Below are 23,006 nucleotides of genomic sequence, written 5' to 3' on the forward strand. Positions count from 1 at the left end.
CTAGACGTAGATTTCAATCGACTTAAGCGGGCACAATGAAACTTGGTCATTCACTGGTTACCCATATTGTGTTCTCAAATTTTCTCTCAGCAAAAGTATAATGACTCAGTATTGTATGGTTGCATAGACAAGGGCTCGGAACAAGAGACACTAGTTTTGTCTGACGGTGTGAGAAAGTCGTGAAGGGATCTTTTCTTCCAGATGGTGTTAAATTCAGCTGCCTTTTTAACATTGGCCTTGCACAGCAATCTGCTGCTCCCCTTTCACAAAGACTGCGCTTGGTTCCCACTAGTTAACATGCATACTCACGCAACCTGCAACTTCACTCCAACTGTTTTACAATGCAGTGGTATGCTAAATAAACTTGATCCGGTTTCTGCCAATGTTAAAACTAGCTTTCAAAGAACTACTTAACTGATATTTACACTTCTTTTGACTTATATGTACATGCCTTTGGAATATTTCAGATTTCAAAGAAATATCACCTTATTATAAGCTCATTGTAGAGATTACCTTGGACATCCTTCAGACCCATGCTCAGATATAGTACCTCTCTTCAACACACACAAATAAAACAAAATGTCAGAAGTTTGATGTGCAATAGAAAAAAGAAAAATTGGGACATGTTGCAGCAGGAATAGTGGAACAGCAAAAAATAAAATGAAAATAATAACATTGAAATGTATTTTTATTGATCGATAAGTCATGTAACATTAGTATGGTACAAAGCAAGTTTGATATGACAATGGCAAACACATAATTATAATATTGTTTATTTTCCTTAGATGCTATATTTAACACATTTACATAAAAGACCAAGATGTAAGCAAAAGCTTCAGTAATTTGACTCCATTGAGTGCTTTCAGTAAACAATAGGTTTCCCTAGCAAACATCTTATTGCCTTAATTGAACCTCCTTGAGAAAGAAAACCACACACTTTGTAATGTAAATGTTAATTGTAGTAGACAATGGTCCTAGGTAAATAGCACCCCTGGACATGAAGTAAATGAAAGGAATACAGGCACTTAACAATGAAAGGTTGTTTGCACAAACAGTGCTTCAAATGTAAATAAACAAGGGTCTTCTCTACGGTCACTACAGTAGTAAAACTTTGGCACGTGTTCAGCAGCCATAATGAGAATTTACGTTAATAGTCTCTCAGAGTTTCTAACTGAAACTAACAGTGGGTTTACAGGGTTCTCCAGTCTAGAATCTTATAACGTGCTGAAGCTACAAAGGAAAATGTAATGCTTTTGAAGAAAAATTCTGTATTTGGAATTTGAGATTGTCAGTAATCCAGGCCACATGGAAGAGAACAGGCCATTTTAGGCATTTTCTTACTGCGATGTTTGTATTTACGTTTAATGCCTATACAAATGTTTGCTTTGACATGTGGGAAAATGTAAGAACTTTTATGAAAAGATTGCAGTGGGGACCTCCAAAGCCCCAAAGTTCCTGCTAAGTATAGTCATTTTTAGATTCAATAAAAATGGCTGTATAGAATGCATCTCACTGGGACCATACCAAAACAACCTTTTATCATATTACTACTGTAATTAGCTTTCTGTAGGCTGATGATTTTATAGTTTTACTTCCAGTGGGTGTCTACTAGCATAATTGGGCCAAGTTCCTAGATATATCATGTTACGGGGTAAACAGCCTGATGAAGTGATGATAATGTCCATTATAGAGTATCTGTTGTCTAGATATAATCCATCCAAAACAAAAGCCAAAAGGTGGTCACAAGGCCAAAAGTACAAACTGAGAATCTGACGTGGAGAGCAGGCAGAAATGGGACTTTTGGGGAGCGGCTTTCCACTAGCTTTTCTTAAATACTGAAAACCTTAACCAAAGAAGAAAGCTGAACTTAAGTATGGCCAAATTAAACAGCGGTTATAAAATTAACAGAAACAGACAGTATGCAGCAGCTACAGACCAGTTGGTGCTACCATTTGGGAGGCTGCAGATGGCTGTGGGTGGGAAATGCCTCTACTTTCTTAGGCGATGGAGATGAGTATGGTGTGTGCACTTGATGTTTTTTTCATACCCCCACCCCCCAACAGGGCTGTCTGTCATAGGCTGCCGGCCCGCTTTACCACTTGCCCCCGAGCGTGGGAATCGGAGCGTCCTGCCGTTCACATCTCCTGCATTCCGTTTATCGGAATCAATTAGGCAAGACAGACCCTCAGATTCCCCACCCCCTTTCCATTTTTGTCAGGTCTATATACGTCCTAATTATTTCAGTTTGGGATGCCAGAGCTGTTTCCTGGATAGACCTGATCATCCTTAAACAAAAAGAGAGGAGGCGCACACGTGGGTTGTGGCGTAAATGTCACTTTCATTTCCAATGCTAGGCGCAGAGTAAGACAGAACATTTTTTTAACACTTTGACAAGAGGGGAGGCGATCTCGTCTCCATCATGTCTTTCTGCTTCAGTAGCTTCCTCAAGGAAACCCTCTTGGAACAGAGAAGCATCTGTCCTTGTATTTTGAATAGAAGAATAAAAATCAGCCTTTGCTTTTTTTTTTTTTTTTGCATTTACTCTGCTAGCTGTATGTCCTCAGAGATACAAATTATTAACCTTCCATTATAAACTTTTCTGAAAGTCTAATTTAATATAATTTGATATACAACCCCAATACATACAGTCCTCAAGCATAATCTTCAAATTTTTCAGGGGTGGGGAACCTCAGAAGGAAATAGCCTACGTCTATGTATTATGAAATCATTTTTAAACTAGACACCAGACATCTCTACAACAGCTTTCTAAGGAAAAAACAAACAAACAAACAAACATAAAACAACCACCCTCATATAAACTTTTGTCTTAAAGCAGGACAAACTACACATGCATCTTTACTTATTAGCACCATACAATTCTCCTTTGCATCTGTAACAACCCCTCTCAAAGTATCTGGCACCTTCATATTGTGGCATCTGTGTGTCACTTAATTTCCTCTAATCCCACCTTTAGTCATAAGGAGAAAGAACAAAAGCAAAAACAAAAACAAAGTTAGATTCAATAAGTATTCCTGACCTTTCTGGTTTTTACTGTCTCTTGGCTGTAGTCTTTCATTCTCACATGCTCCCCGGCGATCTTGAAGGAGTTTTTACTTTCGGTTATCTAGCTTTATGAAGACCAATACACTCATACAGCTAGATAACCAAAGATAACAACTCGCTTCCCTCACACGCCTCTGTCTTCCTCTGGCCAGACTCCAGATCCCGATCTCTCTGGTAGCACCGAAGAGTAGTCCTCCAGGACACTTGTCGTATACATAAGATTCCTTCTTGCATGTAAATATGACCTGGTTTCTGTTTGTGTGTGCGGCTAAAACATCCAAACGAGATCTGTTGCTTTCAAAGTTTATTCCGAACTTTTTTTTTTTCCTTTCAGCAAGTAATCTCCGGCAGCGTTAGCCAACAATTCATCTATTAATATCAGAAAATAAAACCAGCTATTAAGGTGCAGCAAGCGGTTACGAGTGAGCAGCAGCATCCGTCCCTCCACAGGCCTCTATTTGCATTGTAAATTGCTTCATTCTCACGCAAGACTCTTTAGCCTCCCTCTATAGAGATGTACAAAGCCAGCGGCAATTTCCAGCGCAGGTTAAGGAGGAAGGAAAAAAAAACATCCCATTCTATAGAAGAGGTGACAGCTGATTCAAGGATCTGCTCCTGATCCTTTTGGGTTAGGCACCGTGAGCTTTTTACCAAGCGGTGGCAGCTTGATTGCACATATCTCGTGTGTGTGTGTTTTAGGGGGAAGATCCTCGATTTCACAGGGCTTCTAGGCTGGGGAGGAGAAGATGCCGTCTTGCTGGCGTGCTGCTGCCCCCGGTCTGAAAGAAGGAGAAAAGGGCCATCATTGGAGGGGCTTTCACTGCCAAAATGTGGACCAGCCCGGCAAGGTCAAAGGTTCGAAACCGCGGGAGACCAAGGTAATGATGATGTCATGAGAAATCTCAAGTACACGGTTATTGATATGCATCAGTGGTCAGCCAACTGCCCCACGCCTCCTGCCCGAGCAGCGGCGGCGGCGGCAGCGGCGGCGGCGGCAGCCTTGCAACAAGCCCTATTTTCTCAATCAACAGCTCTTCCGCTAGCACTACCGACCGCTCCAGGAAAAGCAACCCGCGGCCTTTTACCTCCTCGGTGCTAGTGTAGATCGCTCTAATATCCAAAGACTGGAAGAAATCTCTCTCTAAGGACAGATAAAAGCATTTCAGATCTGGGGAACGTCTTTGCCTGCATTTCTCTTCTGGCAGATTGCATGGGCAGACAGATGGAGAGCACTTTGCTATTGCTTAAAGCAGGGCCTTGCTTTCTGGGGCTGGGAATCAGATCTGTATTACGCAGTGAGTCGATGTGTGATTACATTGACAATTTGCTCTGGTGGTGTGTTTTTAATGGCTTCACGGCTCAGGCATGTTTTGTATCTATGTGCCATGGAGATATAGGGCAGCGTATTTGGTTTGCTCTGTAAGTTCAAACGGAATGCTCTAAGCAGGCCGACTTCATCCTGATTTCTTAAAAAATGACTCTGCATGGGGTGTGTGCCTTCGAAGGTAGCACAGGTAAACACTGCAGCATTAGTTTCTACTGTTGTACGCAACTCTGCTGTAATAAAAACGCTGAGCCTTTGTTTATCATTTAAAAAACCACTTTTCATAAAGGACAAAACGTACTAGTCTTCCTTATGAAATTATGAAAAAAGTATCCTTACTTCATGAAAACGACCAAACACCTGAGTGTTAAGAGCATAACTTTACCCCACCTTTCCCTTCCCCACCCCCACCTTTTTTCTATCTAGAGGGGGATATTATTTTATTAATTAGCCTCATTCCTTTTCTTAGGACTTTTCAAAGTGTAAATATGTCACTTTGAAGAGCTCTTTTCTTCTTCTCCTCCGTTAATGGGTGATCTATGTCTAATGCATCTATGATACGTACAGTTCTAATCCCCAGCTGTCCCTCCACAGAATAGCTAAGGTGCAGTCCACGTAAGAGGCATATTCACCATGGGTGAACTTTATGGATTGTTTCCCAAAATTGGGAGTCATGTTTGGTGCTGTTGCTATTCTTTAAAATATATGCTACACGTGAATGGCATAAATCTTCATATTCATTTCACACATCACTAGTTTATCACAATACTCTCATTTCTTTAGGTGGACTATTTTGCCCAATGACTAAAACACTTTCAGAATTAATATATACTCTTTCATTAATTCAGTAATTTATTCTTACAAGACATGAGTGTGAATACGCTTACCAAGTTACGTACAGAACACATATATGTAAATCTTATTAAAAAAGACTGACAAGAGAACCAAAATTGCTAAGAAAAGCCCCCAATCTACAGTTCATACAATAATATCACACCAATTAAAGATACAATTTAGAAACACAGATGCCAACTTTCCCTTAGATTTTTTTATTCACTTTTTTGGGTGAGCATTTGTGTTCTGATTATTTAGAAAAGACTCATCTACTTTTCTTATCAATCTTGGTATAAGAAGTGTGATCAGAAATGGCTGCATTGGGTTACATATAAAATGTACGTGCAGACTACAAACTAATTCAGAGAAACACACTCCCATGGAGTTACTGTTCCTTCTTGAACTACGAGGTCACAACATAAACTAATGGACAGAACTGAACACATGACTGAGGCACATGCCTCTTGGACATTATGTAAAACCATAATGAGCTTTGCTGCATTGGAAGATTGAGAGTATTTTGGCCTTGCTTTCCAAGACCTAGAAGCAGAATCATTAGTGATTTGGCATGTACTACATAAAGCAAGCATATGATCAGGTGAATTCAATTCTTTAAGTCAAAACCCTAAGAAATGCCAGATATTTTTAGAATATTTTTTTGCTTTATATACATCTGGGTGGGGGTTGGTGAAAGTGGAGAGATGTGATACATGTATGTCTGTGTATGTGTGTCACCCCATATTTGTGTGAATTCACAAATTAATGTGGCTATATTCCCATATTTAACAATTAAATGCATTTTTAGAACCCAAGTGACTATCATGAAAGCCAAGACACTGAACATTTGAAGTGCTTCTACAATTAGAAGCTACAGAAAATACTGTCGTAGAATAGTATCTTCTAAAGCAATGCCACATAGTCATATCACCTGACTCCAGGACTGGCCCTCATACATGTCACATATACCGTAGATTCATTGTGAGAGCCCCCCAAAGTGAAAATAGCCAACATAAAGATTATGGGCAGTCTGTTCACTAGCCATATAGCCAATTAAACACTTTACCCCTCTGTCCCCTTTCAAAGGTACGGAGAAATAAAAGATACACAGCAAGGCTTAACACCGAACACCTGATTATTTTGAATATTGCCAAGGTCCATGGCATGGTTTATCATATACATTTCAAGGACTTTATTATCACTTAGGATGTGAGCCAGTTGAAACAATTGGGCTGATTCCTAGCAATGCCTGCCATACATTGTTATGAGCAACTATTAACACCTACATGTTTTTATTTCAGATATTTTTGTTTTTCAGAAAGCCATTTCTCTGAGATACAGAATACCCTTTCTGAAATCTGCATATTGAAGGATATATTGAATTCAAATGGCTTGCTTGCTCATTCTCTAATAAATTCCCATTAATAGCTCGTAGATTAGGACGTGATTGTCATGCTTGTTTTCTAATCTTTTTATAGGTCTCCAGATGGCTGAAACATGAATTGAAACATCCTGGTTTTCTTGGGAATAAACAATCTCTGCTTAAGTTAGAAGTGGAAAGTTATGATTTTCCACATATTTGGATCAGAATTATGCTATTCCATAAATGCAAATAATCAGGTTTGCCACTCATATATATTTAGAACACCTCTCTGAGTCCTATTCAGACTACTGCAGAGTGTATAAAGAATTGGCCTATCACTAAATCCCTTTTTAATACTGAGTTTGTAGATTCTTATGTAAGTAAACCACAGTTCACTAATACAGTCAAGACTACCATTTTCTACATAAAAGCCATTTAATTTACAGCAGTTTGTATAGTTCAGGCAAGGTACTTGACTGGCTTACTTTCTAATAAAAGTGTTCTGTTATGTCTTCTGTATACTGAAATTCATTTTTATAGGCCTTTACAGGTTATGTTTGCATTATTCTTGATATATAGTATACAAAGGCTACACACAGGGAAAAAAATGCACATATGGAAACTTAGATTTTTCTGGAATCGTATCTGTTGGATGAACTGGGACATATGCAATACACAGAAGGCCTACCATCCAGCAAATGATATTCTATTTTGGCTTTGTATATCATTTTGATTTAACCAAATATAAAATTTTAAATTACCTTTGGTTGGTTGTATTGTCTATTCATTTTATGCTTCTTTGTAGTCTCATCTGAAAAATAGTCAAGAAAACAAATGATCACAGTTTTAATATATACATATAGCTATATAATCCTGTTTAGATTTGGCTTCATTTTAAAGTATTGCAATTACCATGATCCTTTAAAATGCCAAGAGATTACAGAAAGCCCCAGTACAATGTATGCTGGGCTTCAGCACCCACAGGGTTAAATATGCTAATTTGCATTTAAATGGAGACATGCATGATAATAGGAATGCAAAATATGCAGAATCTGGAGGGGTTTGGGAAATTAATTTTTTCTTTCTTCTTTTCTTTTATTTTTAGCTTGGAAGTAAGAGGTACCCTTAAAAAACATTAGGGATTTGAACACTGTAACCTGCCATACAAAAGACGAGGGAGAGTTCTTCCATGTAAGAATTTCAAGACTGGAACAAAGTCGTATTTTCTAAATGTTTAAGGAACTGGATTTCTAGGCCTTTCAAACAATGGGAATCCCTAGATAAACATCTAATCCATTAGAAAGATGCAAATAGTTTACTGTAAGGCCACAGCACGGTGAGATCTGCATTCATATCTATGGCTCCTGATTGGCTATTTCCTTCAGTAAATCAATGAATAATGTAAAACCTGATTGCTGTAAAGTGGTGGATTTTTTAATTCCCTTCCCCCATTCCTCCATGACTCGATATTCAAGAAGTCTTATTCTCTCAAAAATAGGTTGCTTTTCTTTTATGATTTTTTAAATGCTTATTGTTATTTTTGGAGTAGTGGGGTGGGGCTATTGGTTTTGCAAAATGAAAGTACTGTGCTGGTTCAATTATGCTGACTATGGGAGCTCCGTTTCCGAGACAGCGCCCTAATTACTGGTGGCAAGGTGGAGAAGGAGGGTGCTGGGAAGAGCTGGGCACCAGGAGAGGGAGGAAACTGGATCCGACCCTGCCATTCTGGGCCCAAAGCAGCCACAGCCCCAAAAAAAGCCCCGGGCCATGGCCGTGACTTGACAGGGCCTCCGGTCTAACTTCGGATCAATACCATTGCTGCCCCGACCCCTCAAGACAGTCCCCCATTCAAGCAGCGCCCGTACATTTGCAAGAGAAAACGCGGCAGACACTAATGCAAATACAGTGCGTGGGTTCCCACCTCCCGGTGTTCCCTCAGACAATTCCAGGCCACGGAAGGAAGATCTTGCCTCCCTCAGCGGGGTCTGGACTCCAAGCAAACTGCAGAGACCGGCTCCCCTCAGATACCAGAAGCATCTGAAGCTGAAATGTTCCACGTCCCAATAACTAGCGGCGATGGCTGTATCTTGATGAATCTGAACTTGGGATAACCCTGTAAAGCGGCCTCTCGCCTCCTAGAATCCAAAAGGCTAGAGAAAAGGGAAGTGGAAATCCACTACATCTAGTTAGCTAGTGTACCTTAAGTTTCCACCAGAACCCAGTCAGATCCTCACTTCGTTGCCAGATGATTGCAACTTTGAGGTGGTTAAAAGAATCATTCAAAATGCAAATCTTGAATCCAGGAACGCAAAATACAATTGTATTTAGCCTTTCGTTTATAAGAAAAAAGTGCCGCTAAACAACAACACAAAACTACATACAAAATTCCCCTTTTCAACGCTAAATTTTCCTGGCATCTCTCTGCAACTGGGGGTCAAACCGCTGGATAATTAACAGTTCTGGCTCAGACGACTCCAGAGATCAACAGGTTTAGCATCCGAGACTCACAATCAATTAGCTGTAGCAAAGCCCCGGACTGGCCCTCGGAGCGGCCCGCAGCGGGGCTCTGCGGTCACCGGCTCAGGGACGAGGTGAGGAGCGCGGGCGTGGGGTTTGCAGCGGTCACTGATGGCCCGGTGCCGCCGACCGAGTTGACGCCTGCGGGCCGCCACGATACTCACTTGCTCTCCTCCAGCGCCAGGCGGTGTTGCCCCCCAAATCCAGCTGGGCAGGAATCGAGGCGCCGGCCAGAAGACAAGATCCAGAGTCACAGAGCGGCCGCAGTACACAAACAGGCTCCTTTCGGCGTCTCAAAAAAAGAAAAAAAAATTTTTTTCAGATCATTCCTCTCCACAGCACATTTAAAACTGCCGCTCAATTCCACACGGTGATTCTTGCTTGATTGCGTCTAAAATAGTTTAAACGGATATTCCCTTCTGGGGAGAGAGAGAGAAGGGCGCAAAAGACGAAAGAGGAAAAAAGCCAACTTTTCCCCCCCACGCCAGGCACTTGCTCCCTGAGCCTCGGAGTGGAGAGTGAAGTGGTGTGTGCGAGGCTTGGCAAGTTTTTGGGGGGGCTGTCCAAGGTCTAGTCCAGCCCCCTCTGCCGAGGAGGACGTGCTCTGAAACTCAACCAATTTCCCCACTGCTTTTGTTACTGATGAACTGAAGCCCTATTGTTCATCCATTGCCACGGTCTTTTTCAGTCCCCACACTACGTTCTGCGTTGCCAGAGATAATGAATTTGCACCCAAACCTCTCATAGTCCCCTTCTGACAGACGGAACAAATTAGAAATGTCTCGTCTGAAGGAAGGCAATGGCTACATTTTCCTATTGTAGGATGTAAAGAACACATTTCTTTGGAAACTTCTCTTGCCTTTTCTACCTTTTATTTTCTCTTCCCTCTTTTTCTTTTTTCCTTCAGTTTTTTTTCTCTTGATTTCTTTAGACTCTCTCTCTCTCCTGTTCTTCTTCTTCTTCTTCTTTTTTAAAAGAATAGGCCCGTCTTGTTTTTCCAGTGCACCATTTTATGTAACTTGTGGATCTTTTCTACCTTCCTCCTCTCCTCTCCTTTTTTCCTTTAAGAACTCCCTTTGCAATTTTATTTACAAACTTGGAGAATGACCTTTTGACTTGCAGACTTTTTTTAAAAAAAGAAAGGTCTTTTGGTTCAAGTCCCCTTCCTTACTCCTCCTTTTTGTTGTGGCCGTCAAATGTGTTTGGCTAAAGACAAGCAATACGTTATAAGGATTTTTATTCTTTAAACTCCAGAGCTATTCAAAACGTACCAGGGACGCCCTATAGGGTTTTTTATTTGAGGGGGAAAGAAAAAGCATGTGAGTGTGTGTGTGTGTGTGTGTGTGTGCGCGCGCGTGTGTGTTCCAGGCAAAGACAGAGAGATGTGGGAGGGTGTGGGTGGGTGTGTGCAGGGAGAGAAGGGTGGGGGCCTTGAGGGAAAGTGGGCTTCCTGGAACACGAGCCGGGAGGCTGTCAGGGGTGTAGGCGCGAGAGGGAGGGTGCAAGAATCCGTCTCGCCGAGGGCGGCTTGCACCCCTGGGCCTGCTCGCGCTCCCAGCCGGCCGCAACCTGGGCGCGGGTGTCTGCGCGCGCGGGCACTTGTTCCGAGCCTGCGCGCGTGCGACCGGGGGCGGAACGGGGGCTATAAAAATTCAGGCGAGTGGCCCGTATGTAAATGCGGCCCGGGGGGAGCGGGGAGGTGGTAATGAGAGCCGCGGGCGCTCAGTCCCGCCGGCGGCCCCCAGCTTTCCCGCCAAGTGCAGCGGGAGGACAGACAGCCATGCGTGTCCTTGGCGGGAGGGCCCCCGCCCGCGCGCGCGCCCGCCCCCCGCGCACACGCACACATTCCCCTCGCAGGCGTGGGGCCCGGTGGCCACGAGCATGTCAGGAAAACAAAGCTAGGGTTGCGAGGTGGAACGAAGAAACCGCAGCCTTGGCGGCCAAGGGCAGGACTGGGAAGCCAACCAACACCGCGGCCTCCGGCGCTCCTTCCTTGGCAACCCGCGGCTCGGCCCTCCGCCCCGGACTCCGCATGGCCCCGGCCCAGAAGAGGTCGAGGATCATTTCTTAGCTACCTAGGAGTGGGTGGCGAGCAGAAGCGGGGGCGGCTGTGCATTGGGAGGTGCCAGCGGCTCCCGCCCGGTGCGCAGGCACGCACACGCCGGCGCGCGGGGCTGGGTGGGGGCGGGGGTGGGGAATAGTCTGAAGGCCTCCCTGCCGCGTAGCGGAGAGTCGCTACCTCCTCGCTGAGGCTGCTGAGCTCCGAGGTAAAAACACACCAGGCTGAATGAATCCGCAAGGCAGCGCCCCGGGCTGCGACCAAGGAATGGCTCACACCTCAAAAGACCTCCTCCCACACGGTGTAAGAGGAAGGGCCTGGCTGTTCAGAGAGAGCCTTCTCCGATAGACATACCCCGCCTTCCCAAATGGGTGAAACTCGAACTCCAGCCCACGAGCTCTGGCCTAGGTGGCTCTGAAGATAAGTCCCAGAGGTGGCCTTGGAGAAACACCGATCTCGCTCTCATCTCGCTCGCAGCATCTCCATCACACACACACACCCACACACACACGCACGAGACACGTCGTCACATTATAACACAGGTTAATAGCATGGCAGTTTATGAAGCCGACGGGCTTAATGAGTGCACAGGTAAACAGGTACCAAACCGAGAAGCTCCCACCAGTCGGCTGGGCGATTTACCGCTCCCTACTGGAAACACGTGTAGCTTATCGTGTTTTAGGAATGATTTGGTGTTGTCTGCGGTCTCCCCCTCTTCTTGTAGAGAGAAGCCAAACAAACAAACAAATCATGTTCCATTGTCAGAGTCGGCTCTCTGATAGCTACCCGAGCCCTGGTCTAAAACATTGGGGGATCTGATTTGGTTTGGTCTCTGTTGATTTTGGTTTGTTGTTTTTGAGTGTTTTGTTTTTCTGGGGGAGGCAAAAGAACATGTATTTGGTGGCGCCGGAGGCGCAGGACCAAGAGCTTGTGTGTACGGCCGGAAGGCTGGCGAGGCTGAAAGCCAGGCGGTGGCGAAAGAAGACGGCGGCTTGTCCTCCGCCGGGTCGGTACGGGCCCCCCTGGCCTCTTCGGCCTGGTTTTGGCCGCTGCCGCCGCCCGCGCTAGCGGACTCCGCCGGCTGCCGCTCCGTGTTTTCCCCCATCCCGGCTTCACGTTCAAGGTTTAGCTGCGAGGTCACGTCCATTGACGTCAGCTCCCTGTCTCCCTCTACGTCCGGCTACATTTACATACATCAAGGAAATTAGGGCATTAAAAAAATATGCAAATCCTGCGCGGAGAGGAGCCGGTGCATTCCTGGCGCGATCGCCTTTTATTGAAGCTTTTAATTAAAGGGGCCAGTTGGCGAGCCCCTGAAACAACCGCCAAAACCCCCAAAAGAGAAAAATAAACGCTGTAGCCTTCGGGAACGGTTGTTTCGGCTCCTGTTCTGTGGGCGGCTGAGGACCGCCGGCTGCCCGGCTCGGAGAAGAACAGGTTAGAGGAGGCAGCTCCAGCCCATGCATAATCAGGGCTCCGCGGCGCCTCCATTCTTTCCTCCTCCTCCTCCTCCTCCTTTCCTCCTCCTCCACCTCTCCTCCTCCTCCTCCTCCTCCTCCTCCTCCTCCTCCTCCTCCTCCTCCCGCTCCTGTTGGTTCCAGCGTGTATTATTTTTAATACTGATGCATATGTAAAGATATATTTGCATTTTTTAATTCGCGAAAAGTTCAGGTTGTATCGTTTTATTGATTTCCTCCTTCCTTTTTTTGCTATCTTGTTATGTCTGTCTCTCTTGTCCCTTTCTGTCTGTATTTTTTGGCAAGTGTCTGTTGCTGTCTCTTGCTAGATAATATGCACAGTTGCTTCCCTGCTTCTGTGTATTTAAGGCTCCAAATATGCACATCTGTCATGTATGTAATGCCAGCTGTATAACCTCTTGATTTGATCATAAAAGAAAAGACACTTTTTTTTTCCCTTGACATACCCCCTTGGTTAGCTGTAATGTCCATCGCTCAAGGCTCAAAGTTTGATTATCTAATTAACTTCATATTAACAAAAACACAGTTCGGGCCAGCGCATTTGAGATAATGTATGTATAAAGGGAAGTGACTCCAAAGATTTCTAAAGAATTTTTGTGCTGATTAACTGAGAGTTGCGGCATTTGTTACCTATTGCCTTATAGCATTTCTTATCGCAAAAAAAAAAAAAAATCTATTTTAAAATGTGTAGACACAGCAACGGACAGCCTTCTGCAAGGAAGACATTTTCAACCATGTTCTATGTTTTACCTTATCTGCTGCACTCAAAATTTACTGAGTTTCATTTTTACCTTATGTGACTGGAAACAGGCACATTATCTCGATTGAAAAGCATCCTTAATTCCTGACTTTGAAATGAAAACAAATAAACAAAACAGTTGACTATATTAAGCCAGTTGATTTACCCTAAACTGTATAGGCCTTGAGTTAGATATCAAGCTATGGTAATCTTGTTTATAGGGTCAGATTTCCCTTTGGCAATACATCTATTCAACACAATGGCTTTTGGAAAATATATATGTATGAAGTCCACTTTTAAAATTCCCCCAAAGCTATCATTTTTAAAAGACTGATTCCATAATTGCATAGCCACAAAGAACAGCAAGTATGCACACATGCAGCTTATTCAATTAAACAAGTCCAAGTACATGCACAGGTAATTAGTTTTCTTATGAATGACTTACCTGCATAGATACTCAGGGCAAGATTCACCCCTCCCCAATGCCTTTCATGTATAAATATTCACATGTATTTTCTCCCATTTTAAACCTACAGCTGTATGCCATCTTTCATGCTGGACTATCCAGCATCCATTTTTAGCACCCTTAATTCTTATGGCATTTCCAGCCCTACCTCTGGCTGTAGTTTTCCCAAGCCTACACCAAAGTGCTCATATGATATGTCACCCAATAAAAAGTGGTCAGATGGCTACACGTAAAACATTAAAAAACGGAAACACACTCATCCTTTACGTTTGCCCTTACCTTGCCATACATAGCAAGATTACCTTTCCTAAAGTACATTTTCAGCACATTTTATGCAGGATTTCACAACTGGCTGCAGAATTGCCGGTTTCTGGGGGGCACCTGGCTGAGCGAAACAATTCGGCAGGTTAAATGTCTCTTCGAGTTTGGCTGCAATTCAATCGTGCGTGGCGGTTTGTTCCTGCCTAGACTCTCGAACATACCTGCCTGCCTTTATGCAGGGATCAGGACAAACACACCCGCCACCATTCAGGGCGTAGAGTGGCGGTGCATATATTTAGATGGTACTAGCAAGGAATGTGTGCATGTACGGATGTCTGTGCATGCATGTGTGTACAGACGTGTGTGTGCGTGCGCGCGCGCGCTGTGTGACAAGGGACACAGAGAGGTACACCTCTTATCTCTGATCTCTCAGTAATCTCCTTTTCTGTTTCTAATCTCCCTTATTGGCTCATGGTAGTAACCTGAAGCATCTCAACCATCACCGTCACTGCCGTGTGCGCGCTGTGGCTTACCCCGGGGGCCGGTGGCTCGGTGGCTCGCTTGTTCAGTGGGTGTTGTGGCGGAGGGTGGGTAGCGCCGCTGCCGCCGCCGCCGCGGGTCCGGGTGCTCTGTCCCAGCCCGGCAGCCGAGCGCGCGGTGCCGGAGCCCCCTCCCACTCCGCCCTCACCCCCATCCTCCCCTCCTCTACCCTCTGCGCCTCCCCCCACTCCGCCCCGCATTACCATATGGAGGCCGAGTCCCTGCGAATCACAGCAGCAGCGGGCGGCATTTGAATAAGCCCCGCAACCCCAGGCAGACCCCAACTCCTCAACAAGATGCGTGCCCTGCATCAAGGGCCACCACTCCAGCCGGTAACCTGGCAGTGACCGACACCTCCCCAAAGTGTCCTGGGTGCGCGGAAGAGAGGTTCTGGGCCTCCCACTTGCTACTTTTATATTAACTTGACTGATAGGATCAGACAATAAATGGGGGGGGGAGAGGTGGAAAACGAGAGAGAGATACACACACGCACAGAGGAAGGGGAGCAGAATGGGGGGGGCGGAGAAGAGATGGGAAAGGAAAGAGGAAAGGCACTGCGGTGTGTGTGGGGGGTGGCGCCACAAGGGAAAGGAAGACAGACTGAGGAAATGGGGAGAGAGCAGAGAGGGGAGCCCAAAGGTTTGGGTGAAAAAGGGTAAAATAGGGAGGCAGTGGGGAAAAGAGGGGAGGGGGAGAGATACCCAAATATCTGATTTTGGACTTTCCAAGCTAAAAATATCACCTCACTGAACTTCACAACCTCCAGTTAGACACGTGTTTCTCCCCCCTCCCACATCAATGAATGATTAATTTGCTGTCTCAATCATAAATAATTATTTAGAATTGTATAACAGATATAGGATTTAACATAAAGTCGCCAATTTTGTGAAACATAACAAAAGGCATGACATTTAAAGATGACATTGGCCACCTCAAGGTAAAAATAAAGGCTTGCCTTGAATACTCAGGCATTTCCCCAGCCATGTCCCCCAAAACAGTGAGACCAAGGCCCAGAGTCAGGAACAAGACGTGTTTCGAAATATTTTGGACTTTAAGTAAGAATTATTCTTTCATTCCCTTTGATATTTGATTGATACATTTTTCTTCTTCACCAACTGATCGTGTTTACCAAAATATATAGATCAAATGTGGGGTTTAAAAAAATTTTACTGCAAAATATCCCCAAGTTTTAAATGAAGATTTTGGCTTTTAAACGTTAGTTTAAATACAAAGCCAGTTCCATTTTGCATCCTAACTCAGTAACTCGAAGTTCTGAATTTAGCGTTTTCAGTGCGGTCCCCCCTCCCTATCTTCAAATCAGAACAGTGATTTCCCTGTATAAAACAATCAGAATTATAATAAAATCTCCAGTTACCTACTGGATGCACCCATTGTAAATATCCCTCTCAGTATTCATAAGCCAAACCTCCTCCTTTTGAGACACACACAAAAAGAACGCTTCTGATTAATAATCTCTTACGCGGCACACCGAGGCGGAAGGCAGGGAGCCGCAGGACGCCAGAGAAGGGCGCAGAATTCTCCATACCTAGAATTTCAATACAGATTCCAAAGACGTGCTAACTGCTAGGTTTCCGAAAGGCGATGATATTTGGCAAGCAATGCTTTGGGAGAAGCCAACCACATCCAAATACTGACTCCTTCCTGAGCCAGGGGAGAGGGGCGGTCGCGATTACCCGGCATTTCTGCGTGCAGACGTGTGCACAAGATGGTATGTAGCTCACGCAAGTGGCCAGGCCCAGGTTTCCTTCTTTTCCTAATTGTTTGGAGGCAAGAAGTTGAAACCAATCCACTCTTTGTGTGGCTAGCTCCCTCGAAGCTGGGATTTCAACCCCATTTTTAAAGCCACCGTGGAGCCGGGGTTGGAGCCCCAGTTGAATCCCCCAGCTCGGGATTTTACCAGGATACTCCCTGTGCCCGGTCGCTGCCCACGGCACGTGAAGAGAAGAGAAAGGAGGGAGAGTTTGTGGCTTCGAGCAGCTTCCGTCGGGGCCCCGCGTTCGCCCCAACAGACCCCTCTCTTCCTTCTCTCCCCCAAGGCGCTCCCGTAGGCCGGTCATTGTCGCTACGGCCATGGCCAGGTGAGAGAGGGGACAGTCCCAGATGGGTAGCGGTCCTCTCTCGGGAGCTCTGGTGGGTCTGTGAACCTGCCTGGCGCGGAAGGCTGAGTGGCGCTGGGGGCCAGCGCGGGGCTCCTGGCTCCGGCCAGCAGGGGAATAGCGACACCTACTGGCCGCGTGGGCACGGCATCGGGGCCGTCCGGGCGGCCCTGGGCTGGGGGTGCCGGGCAGCGTTGGATTTGGGAGGCCACAAGAATCTGCACCCAAGGCTCAACCTGCCCCTCTAGGCCTCGCCTCCCTCCGGGAAGGCAAAGCCTGAGCTTCTAGAGGCTCAAGGGGATTGTAGGATGGGACTGAACACTCATGCGGGCACACAGGCTCCACCCCCCTGAGGTTCTTTCTTCTGGATACCGAAGGGACCCGCAGTGCAGTTGACTACGGTCTCCTGGTTTTATGAGAGACTCAGGCAGAGGCTGGAGCCCTGACCTCTTCGGGTTCATTACCCAGGCCTCTTCTCCACCACCCCTATTTCAGCGCTGACTAAAGATGGTATCTTTGCAAATTAGGAACCTAGGAGAGTTCATTTTCCTCCCTTAAGAGGGGAAATGTGCGAGTCAAGGACACAGACTCACAGTCAGTGGCTGGCTCCCGGAACGCAGACCCGCCGAGCCTTCCTCCTCGCCAGCCTCTTGCACCTTGAGAGCACCCTCACCGCTCCCGGGGTTTGAGATTGGGTGGTTTTTCTTTAAGAATTACGATCTTCTTAATTACGCCGGAAGTAAAAGCAAATTTGGAGTGGTGGAGATATTTTCGAGACCTAAGGGTATTTATAGATCTTGCTACATATAAATAAATGTAAATGCTTCGATTGTTGGCTTTGGTGGGGAAGGGTGGGAGAGGATGCCAAGGGATGGCGGGGACTGAGGAAAACCTAGTAAGTATGAGGATGGGAAGAAACCAATTCACGTATTGCAGATTTACTTTCTCTTAGTGTTTTCTGTTCAAGCCAATGGTCTTTTCTTATGAAAAGGAGGTGGTCCCAGCAGAGGGTGGAGGAAAGAGGGATCTTAGCCACTTCTCTCTTAGATACCTCCCGTTTCCTGCCTTGGGTTCTGAGTCTCACCTGGGCCTAAGAAACATGATTTAGTGTGATTCGGGTGTTAACTCACCTAAGTATTAAAATATATATTTCTTTTCCTAGAGAGACTGGGGTATTTGAAGTAATATGCATCCTAGAAATTTTCTATTTAAAACATTAAATTTTTCATTAAAATTGCAGAATTAAAAAAAACTTCCATAGACAGTTCGAGTTCATCCTGAAAATTATTTTACTTAGCTTTAGATACTCGTGGAAACTAGGGTTTCTAAAGTGTTTTGAGGGGTGCCTGGCTGGCTCAGTTGTAGCACCTGTGACTCTTGATCTCAGGATCCTAAGTTCAAGCCCCATATTGGGTGTGGAGCCTACTTTAAAAATAAATAAATAAATGAAGTTGAATAAAGTTAAAATTTTTAAAATAATAAAGTGTTTTGAGGAAAAGGGGGAAAGAAGTCTTGTTAGGGCTAGATTTTTGTCTGCATTCTCTGCTATTGCAAAGTTTTACTAATTCTGATTTATTTAAATAAGATTGGAATCTCTTAGTGCCTCTAATGTGAAGAGTTTTAGATTCAATCTCTTCCTCTTTTTTATTTGAAAAACTCTCTAAAATGCTCAAGAAGGCCACTTCTCAACTGTTTGCAATATTTTCTTCTTCTTCTTTTTTATCCTGCAAATGTATCTGAATGTGTTCTGAAAACATATGAATTCACATCCCAGAGCAGGCCCTTAGCAGTTTGTATAGCGTATGAACAAACCTGTATTACTAATAATGAATAAAATAGAACTATATCCTAATGGCATTTCTCTCAATGAATTCTGCATCCCACTGCACATATCAAACTCAACTTTCTTCTCCTAAAATGGAAACCTTCATAGGAAAAGAAAATGATCACAGAAAAATTAAATTACACTGGGCACACGACAAACAGCCATCAACCAAATCCACTTCAGAGGTGGCTCTGGGTATTGAACGCATCTTGAAAAATGTAGGGGTTGAAATGTTTTTCCCTTTCTTGGGAAGAATTAGGTTTCTAGAATGCAGCTTTATTTGTGACTTGAAAATCTTAGCTAGAATGAGTTCTCATTGTTGCTTGATATTCTTCAGTTTTATTGAATCTAAAAATTATTGGCTTATCACTAAGGAAAATAGAAAAATAGGACTTAAGTGTCAAAATGGTGGAAATTTTATATACCTAATCACAATCAAAGCATTAGCATATTAAACCCTAATTATATTGAGAACAGAAAATTAGGCCAGTGAAATTGTTTCTTATTCCACAACATGAATACCTACATACTATTATATTATATATAATATATATTACATATAAATATAAATTCTATATTCTATCTCTCTCTATATATATATCTATCCATGGTTGTTACAGTGATGTGTGTGTGTGAACTAAAGGTGGAGATGAGGCTTTTCATTCTATTTAGGTCTTCCTTATATTTCTCTTTTAACTCCTGTTTCTTAGCTAGAAAATTAAGGAATGAAGACAGGCTAAGCTATCATTAGACTGTATCTATGTTCCTTTGTCACACCTGCCCTCCTCAGGGCTCGCCTAGGGAGGATGTGTGTGTGTGTGTGTGTGTGTGTGTACTTCCTTTCCTGCTTGTTGAGGAGCATGAAGGAAGAAAGGGATGCACGGATGAGAACATTGCTCAGAAAGGCACATCACTGTATGTGAAAAAGAGATGGATACATTAGAAATCCAGCTAAATCCCAGCTAGTTGGTTATCTGGGGAGGGGAGGCTTATGTGCTGTAGCTGGCTGGCTGATTGCAAAAATCGTTTGGGGAGAAAGGAGAGGCTCCCTGCCTCTGGAGTGGCCTCCCTTTCAGCTACGGTGAAATCTGCAGGGGCTCAATGACGTTTGGCTCCAGGGAGCCAAGAGCTCCAAGTTCACCTGTGTGCATCTGGTGGGAGACAGGTGTTGTGTTTGTGTGTGTGTGTGTGGGTGTGTGTGTATGAAGAAGGAGGTGCTTCATCAAAAATTCATCTGAAAATATATTGGTCCTAAAATTCTGCCATGTCATCAGTTGGGGTCAGGCGCCAAGGTCAGTAACATGTCCCAGGTTCACTCATGGACCACGGTAACATTATTGCTTTTGATGGTACGAATATGGCTTCTTTCATGTCTTTGGTTCTTTATGGTACTTCCTTAGAATGGGGCGAGGCTCTAGCCTCCCCCTCCTCCCTCCTTCATCCCCGCAAACAAAACCATTCTACCACTTGAGCCATCTGCCGCAGGTGTAATGGATGGCAGGGGGCCGACCTAACCATACTTTAGTCTCTTCTAGGTCGTCACCGCTCTGCACCAAACAAATGAGTCCTGTTTCGCCACTAGGGTGCCGAGGTGGATGGTGGATGCCGGCCCCCGCCCCTGGCAGCGTTCAGCGCTTAGAAACCAAAGCCAGCTGACAACACACGAAACACACAGGCACAGAGAAAACGCCGAGCCAACGCGTGCTCCCTCTGCCCCCTCCCTCTGCTCTCTGCACACATGGAGGACAGTACACAATCTTTACACGTTTAACAGCCCTCGCGACTCTGAATTGTTGGTTACTTATGATGGCCTTCCCGACCGCACACAGCCCTTGGTGTGTCTGTATGTGTGCGCGCGAGGATGTGCGTGTGTTTAAAACGCTTATTGGTAGGTAATCAGCACCTGATCAGGCATAGTAATCCAATAATCTTTTGAATACATACAATTTTTCGTTGAAAGTAATTTTTTTTTAAACAGGATTAAAAAAAAAAGAAAACTATCAATTTCTTGCGCAAATCTCTGGTTCCCAATTTAGGTTCCAGGGAACCGCAGAGCTGTGCAGCCCCCGCCTTGCCAAACTTTCCCTTTCCGAGATTTGAACGAGGCGCAGATTGTCCCTTCATGACAGAGCAGGATCTCATTTGCACGCGAATGTGTAAAAGAGGGGAGCTGTGGGAACGCGCAGCACAGAGAGGGAAATCGGGTAGCTGGCAGCCTCTCGTAGTCGCTTGGAACCCTGGCAGGACGCACAGGGTGCCCCAGGACAAGAATCCGGGGTTCAGCCTCCGAGGCGCACAGAATCCTCTTGGCCCCCGTCCGCCGGCTGGAACCCTGCCCGCCGCCCCCACCCCCCGCCCGCCCGCTCTCACCCCACCCCCATTTTCATCATTATTTGAGTAGCCCCAGGTAATGGTACCCATCTCTCGGGCCTGGGGTACGGGCGAAGGCTGGACCCTGCCAGGAATCGAACTCCACTGTCCCCAGAGTACTTACCTCGAGCGAGGCCCTGGCAAATGGTGGCCCAGAAGCGTCAAGTTTCCTTTCCCAGCCGTTGTGCCAGATTCCCCTCCTGCCTGCAGCTCCTCTCGGCAGGCTCGTGTGTGTGTGTCTCTCTCTGTCACACACGAGGATTACTTGTGACTTTTAGAAGCAAAAGCTTGCTTATTCAGAAGAGAAAGGGAGGGGGGAGAGGGAAGGGAGGCGGGAGGGAGGAGAGGGGAGAGAGAAATAGGAAGGAGGACGAAGAGGAGGTGGAGAATCAGAGGTAGTGAAGGCTTAGGTAGAGGAGGAGGAGGAAGAAGAGGAGGAGGTGGAGGGATGGGAGTGGTAGGGTGGAGTAACCGAAGATGGGCTGGGATGGGACGGCGAGGAATAAATTGCTCCCCACCCAGCTGCAGTGCGACGCCCCCAGCGTCCCGGGGGAGCCGGTGCGTCAGATCGCTGCTGGCCAAGGCGGGGCAGTACAAAAGCGCCGCGGGACCCCCTTCTCAGGCTTCTACCCAAGCCGACTGAGCGCCAGAGGCCGCTCCACGCTTAAGCTCGGACTGTGGAGGGCTCTCCTCCGCCCGGACAGGGGTGGCTATCTAGGGATTCCAAGCTCCACGGAACTTTGATTTCATTGCCGGGCACCTAGCCATTTTCGCCTGCGTCTCAGACAAGAGCTGGAAGCCCGCGCAGTCCCCGCGCGTCCTCACCCAGATCTCCGGCGCCCACCTTAGCCAGAGCCCCTGGTGCGGGCGACGCTCGCACGGGCTGCTTCCCCACCGCCCAGGCTCAGCCTCAGTCCCGCGTCTCTGTTCACATTTGGGGCACCCCCTCCGTTTGTTTTACGGGGTGTGTGTGTGTGTGTGTGTGTGTGTGTGTGTGTGTAGCGCGCGCGCACACACTCCAGGCTAGAAAGAAGGTGAAATCCCGGCACGAAAAAGTAGCTTCGGTCTCCTGCAGCTTGGAGCCCACGACCAAGTAGGATCATATCCAGTATTTGAGATTCAGCAGCAAGGACCAAAGCGGGAGCTCACTGGATCATTTCAACCGAGTTTCTTATACTGCAAGGATTGTCTGTTATTATTATTAAACACGAAAATAGGCTTTAAAAATAAAGGAAAATTGCATAGAAAGAAGGGGGATGTTTTAGCAATAGTCAGGAACCAAAAGTTGTTGAAAGGGTTTTCTGGGACAAGAGCATCTATAATGGGTAAAGGTGGAAGTCTCATACTGGTACAAAACCGTTTTATTACGTGACGGGATTAAAAAAATAGGAGCATGCTTTTCAGCACAGACGACCCATTAGTTCTGTTAAATGCATTAAGCCCGCCCAATGGAATGATTACATGGCAGCATTTAATGTACAAACACAGGAATACTACAGAGGGTGTGCACAAGCGTTTATAGAATTCTCTGTATATACACATACACATTTATAAAGAGAAAAGTTTGAACACCAGCACCCTAAACTAATAAAAAAGTGTGTTTTCTCAAAGTATTCTTTAAAGAAGGTAATTATCCTCCGCATTTCTTTGCTGACCTGTAGACGCGACATTACAGTTACAGAACAGGCTACCAGGATCGACATAATTCTGCTTGTATTTATCGTGGATGGCACGTCATAAAATGCCAGAGGGGGAGGGGAAACCTTGAGGGGCGGGGAAAAGAAGGCTTTTATTAACAATTATATTCTACCATAGCAGTTTAATTTAAATAATAGCAATGATGTCACGGTAACCACCCTCCTTCTCCCACTGCAGTGAGACCACTGGATGGTTGGGTGAACAATGCATTTGTATAGTTAGTTAAGGGATTATTATTGCTATAGATCTATCTGCAGCATACAAAAATCTCTGAATGTTAAACTGCTCGACATTTGGCGTGTTTTAGAACCCATTTACCTGCCAAATCTTGTTCCAGAATAAGGATGATAAAATG

The 23,006-nt window shown here is 45.4% G+C and overlaps 1 long non-coding RNA gene across 1 annotated transcript; it reads right to left on the bottom strand.

The window, feature by feature from the left end:
- Nucleotides 1-670: 670 nt before the first annotated feature.
- LOC125100302 (uncharacterized) lies at nt 671-21,283 on the bottom strand. Its single transcript, XR_007127494.1, has 4 exons — nt 21,078-21,283; nt 9,263-9,390; nt 7,343-7,392; nt 671-3,842 (listed from the first exon to the last, which is right to left on the bottom strand). It is a non-coding gene; the product is annotated as an uncharacterized LOC125100302 (long non-coding RNA).
- Nucleotides 21,284-23,006: the final 1,723 nt, after the last annotated feature.

This window comes from Lutra lutra, chromosome 5 (assembly GCF_902655055.1).
Source record: "Lutra lutra chromosome 5, mLutLut1.2, whole genome shotgun sequence".
NCBI lineage: Eukaryota > Metazoa > Chordata > Mammalia > Carnivora > Mustelidae > Lutra > Lutra lutra.